Source organism: Delphinus delphis, chromosome 3 (genome assembly GCF_949987515.2).
Source record: "Delphinus delphis chromosome 3, mDelDel1.2, whole genome shotgun sequence".
Lineage (NCBI taxonomy): Eukaryota > Metazoa > Chordata > Mammalia > Artiodactyla > Delphinidae > Delphinus > Delphinus delphis.
This window is the reverse complement of record NC_082685.1, coordinates 17,574,599-17,579,696: the sequence shown is the minus strand read 5'-3', so window position 1 is coordinate 17,579,696 and position 5,098 is coordinate 17,574,599. Positions and strand designations below refer to the sequence as shown.

At 39.2% G+C, this 5,098-nt stretch overlaps 1 pseudogene; it reads right to left on the bottom strand.

Moving 5' to 3' along the window:
- Nucleotides 1–3,473: 3,473 nt before the first annotated feature.
- Nucleotides 3,474–4,600, bottom strand: LOC132421906 (RNA-binding motif, single-stranded-interacting protein 2-like; annotated as a pseudogene).
- Nucleotides 4,601–5,098: the final 498 nt, after the last annotated feature.

Below are 5,098 nucleotides of genomic sequence, written 5' to 3'. Positions count from 1 at the left end.
CTGCAAATTTTGGCCAGGCTAATAGATGTCTCTCCAGGGGAGAGGTTTCCTTAAGCTCTTCACACCACCATTCTGGAAATCTTATCACATTCTTTTTATTGCTGAGTAGTATTCTTTTGTATGGATGTACTAGAATTTGTACAATCCTTCACCCATTGAAGGACATTTAGATTATTTCCAGTTTTTTGCTATTATGAGTAAAGCTGCTATAGACATCACATATAGATTTTTGTGTGAACAAAAATGCTCATTTCTCTGAAATACATGTGCAAGAGAGCAATTGCTGGCTTGTATGGTAAGTGCTTGTTTAATTTGGGAAGAAACTGCCAACCTATTTGCCAGAGAGCCTGTGCCATTTTACATTCTCACCAGCAATCTTTGAGAGGCCTAGATTCTCAATATCCTCACCAACATTTGGTATTGTCACTATTTTTAAAAATTTTACCTGTTATATTAAGTGTGTAGTGATATCTTATTCCCCTAATAGCTAATGATGTTGAACAGCTTTTCATTTGCTATTTACCATCAACTTTACCATCCCTTTGATAAAATGTCTATTCATGTCTTCTGCCCTTTTATAATCAGATTGTTTGTTTACTGTTGAGTTTTGAGTGTTCTTCATGTCTAGGTGTGAGTCTTGTGTCAGATATATAATTTGTAAATGTTTTCTCCAACTCTTTATCTTGTCTCTTTATCCTCTTGGCATGGTATGTCATAGAGCAAAAGCTTTTAATTTAGATTATGTATAATTTATTAATTTTTTCTTTTATGGATCATACTTTTGGTGTCTCATCTACGAACTGTTCACCTAGCTTTAGGCCCTGGAGATTTTTCTCCTAATCTTTTTTTAGGTTTTAAAATTTATTCATAAACCCATGGTCAATTCTGAAATAATTTTTTATGAAGTATAGTTTGGTTTACACTTTTTAACCTTATGTATGTCTAATTGCTCCAGCATCATTTGTTGAAAGACTATATTTACCCATATTTAAATGCTTTTCTGCCTTTGTCAGAAATTAGTTGGGCTTATTTCATTGGTATATTTCTGTTTGTCTATTTTATTCTAGTGATCTATGTGTCTTCCCTCCACTAATATCACACTGTCTTGATTATTGCAGATATTGTAGTAGGCCTTAACATCAGATAGAGTAATTCCTCTCACTTTATTCTTCTTTAAAATTTTTTTTTGGTATGCAAAAGAACCATTGCCTTTCCATATAAATTTTAGAAGAAGCTTATTTAGGTCTACAAAAATTTTTTTTTCTGGTATTTTGATAAGAATGGTGTTAAATCTATAAATCATGTCCAAAATAATCCCTGGGGCTTAGGTTTTATGGATTTTACTCCCATGATTATTTATGTTATATGGCACAGTTGACCTTAAGATAGGAAGATTATCCTGAGTCTGACCTAATCACATGAACTCTTGAAAAGCAGAGAGCTTTTCCCAGCTGATAGCAGAAGGAAAAGTCAGAGAGATGCAAAACACAAGAAGGATTTGATGCACTGCAGCTGACTTGAAGATGGAGGAGCCATATGATGAGGAATGTCGGTGACCTCTAGGAGCTGGAAGTAGCCCCTGGTTGACAGCCATCAGGTAAACAAGGACCTCAGTTATACAGATTCAAGAAACTGAATACTGCTAACAAGAATAAGCTTGAAAGTGAGTTTTTGCCCAGAGCCTCCACATGAGAACTCAGTCTAGCTGACAAGTTGATTTTGGCTTTGTGCAGAGAATTCAGCCACAGCATTCTGCACTTCTGACCTAATGAAACTGAGATAATATATATATGCTTTTATTTAAGCTGATAGGTTTGTGATAATTTGTTATGCAGCAATAGAAAACGAATACAGATTTTGGTACCAAGCATGAGCTGGTGCCTTAATAAGTACCTAAATGTGGGGTGGGTTTGAAATCTGGCAGTGGGTGATGGCTGGAAATATTTTGTAGAGTATAATGGGAAAAGACTAGATTGTATAGAAGAAAATGATAGTAGCAAAGTGGATGTTGAGAATGCTGCAGGTGACTGGAAGAAGGAGGATCCTTGTTATGTAGTGGAAGAATGCTTAGCAAAAATTGTTTCCAAACTTCAAGAGGAGGCCTGGTTTCTACTTATTGCTACAGGAAAAATGCAAAAGGAGAGATAAATTGAGGGAAAATCTGTTAAACAAAAAGCCTGGTGTTACCAGGGCTTGATGATTTTGAAAATTCTCATCCATGCTGTTGCTTTTATCAGCAGTTTTCCCTTTACATTGCACAGTAGTATTCTGTCATATCAGTGTACCACAGTTTGTTCATGCATCTGTCAGTTATAGGACATTTGGATTGTTTACTCTTTTGGCAATTATGAATAAAGCTATAAACATTTATGCACAGGTTTTGAACAAACACAAACTTCCATTTCCTTTGCGTAGATAACTAGATGTGGGGTTGCTGGGTCATATGGCAAATGCACATCTAACTTTACAGAAGAGTATCAACTGATTTCAAAGTGGCAGTACCATTTTGCATTCCCACCAACAATGGTTCAGAGTTCCAGTTGCTCCACACCCTTGCCAGCACTTGGTAATATCAATGGTGTTGTATGTGTAGCAGTATCACATTGTTGTTTTAATATGCATTTTCCTAATAACTAATGATGTTGAGTATCTTTTCACATGCTTAATTGCTATACATATATTTGATGAAGTGTCTTGAAATATTTTGCCAATATTTTTGTTATTTTCTTATATTAAGTTTTGAGATTTTTATATATTCTGGATATGTCACCTATCCGACATGTGTTTTGCAATTACCCCTACCCTCATGGATCATCTTTTCATCATTTTGCCAATTTCTATGAAAAAAAAAAGCTTGCTGGGATTTTTATGAAGATTGTGTTGAATCTATAGGTCAATTTAGGGGAAGCAGCTATTCTTAAGCAATATTGAATCTTCTAGTCCATGAATGTGGTATATCTCTACATTTATTTAGGTCTTCTTTGACTTCCTTTATTATACACATCATTCAGCATTTAGATATTACACACTTTTCTATATTTATGCCTCTGTACCTTATGATTTTTAGTTATTATTACAAGTAGCATTTTTAAAACATTCAGTTTCCAATTGCTCATTGCTATTATGTAGAAATACAGCTGATACTTGTGTACTGACCTTGTATCCTGCAACCTTGCAAACTCATTATTTCTAGTGGCTTTTTTTTCTTAAAAGTTTTTCTGATCTCCTTGACTGTAGCACACACAAAAAGTGACAGTTCTCCCAGGCTCCACCAGGAGTAGAGGAAGAGCAGAGGACAAGAGTGCAGAGATTTCTTTTTCCAGGCCTAGGCTTGTGAAGAACGATGGCCAAGAGTTAGTCCTCAGCAGGGCCCACAGAGGGGCTGTATTCCTAGTCAGCCCTCTTGAGTCTGGAGCATCAGCATCTCCAAGAATTCATTTATATTCAAGAAATATGGGGAGGGAAATCCACTGTTACTTGTTGAACTGGAAAGAATAGACCCCATGGTCTGAGGGAGCATCCACAGTCACTTGATTTTGCTGGCCGCTACTCTCCTCAACTGAAAAAGAGGAAGGCACAGGGGTGTATTGGGAGATGTAAGCTCCTTGCATAGCTGCAGCTGTTGGCATGTATATGCCCTTGCTGCTCAGGGAAAGGTGTCCCAGTTGCTGGGTAAGAGATCCCATCATGGAGGCAGGCTGGAGAGAAATGGGATGATACATTGCTGGTGTCAGAACTGAACCTGAAGGCTACATGAGATATGACTGGTAGTGCATCCAAGATGGGTTAGATACTTATAAGAGGAGATTTCTGAGTTACTCTCTGATATGAAGACACAGGAGATGGAAGATATGGGGACAGTGCAGACTGAGCAAGCATCTTGTTGGAGGTGATGTTATAAGGAGCTGAGTAAAACCCATTCTGAAGAGCTGTGGTGGGGTCATAGGTCAAGGCCATACCACGCATGTCTGCATTCCTTGACCAGGCTTTCCATTTTGCATAAAATTTCCTTGGTTCTGTCATTTCTTTGGACCCCCATCAGCAAATTTGCAAAGCAAGGGATCAGATGAGGCTGGTACACCAGGAGGTGCCTTAATATATTTTCCAAAGTGATGATAGTTTTACACTTCTCTGTGGGGGCTCCATCCTTGCAAAGCCAACCCCTCTGCTGGTTCCACTGGTATCTCGAAGGATTCGAGTGGAGATAACCTGACCAAAGGACTTTAGCATTCCTTCCAGTTTTTGCTCATCCGTTGACAATGGGAGGTTTGAGATGTATAAATTTGTGGGGTTCTGCTCCGGCTGCTTTGCCATCTGTGCTTGTACACCACCGGTTTTCAGTGCTTTTACAGCTTTCTGTGCTGCTAAAGGGCTGTCAAAGTCCACAAAGCCATAGGCTTTGCACTTGTTTGTGGTCTTGCCTAGTATGGCCTTAGTGGAGACAAACTTGCCGTATGGCTGACACAACTTCACTAGGTCCTGGTCAGTAGTGCTTGGCTGCAATGCCCTGATGTAGAAGTTGATTTCACTCAGCTGGTCATTTACAGGTACTCCCACTGCTGCTCTTAGGGGTACTGTTGACTGGACTTGGTGGTGCCATTTGCTAAGACAATGGCACATATGAACAACCTGAAATTTATGCCCAAGCCGAAGTTCACAGAGTTGGGATGTTTGTTCAAACTGTCTCTGAGCAAAATCGCATGCTGGAGTCTAGGTGTTTGTTTGACCTCCATGCCGCACCGTGAGGTGGGGTACTGAGGGCCGCATCTGGCCTTCGAATGTCGAAGCTCACTAAGAGACCTCTTGAACAGAGCTCACTCTTATCTGAGTGTAGAGAGGGACCGCTCTCTCCTCTCTCCGAGAATTCCATCATTCTGACGCTTCCGCGTCCTCGGCCTTTGCAACTGTCCCACCTCAGCGTTCCCACCCTCAGCCTCTAGTAGCTTTTTGATAAATTATTTGGAATTTTCTACATGGGCAACCATGTGAATAGAAATGGATTCACTCCTTACTTTCTCTTTTTATAAAACTGTTTTTATTTCTTTTTCTTCTTTGTTACACTGGCCAGGAACTCCAGGACAATGTTGAATAGGAGTGG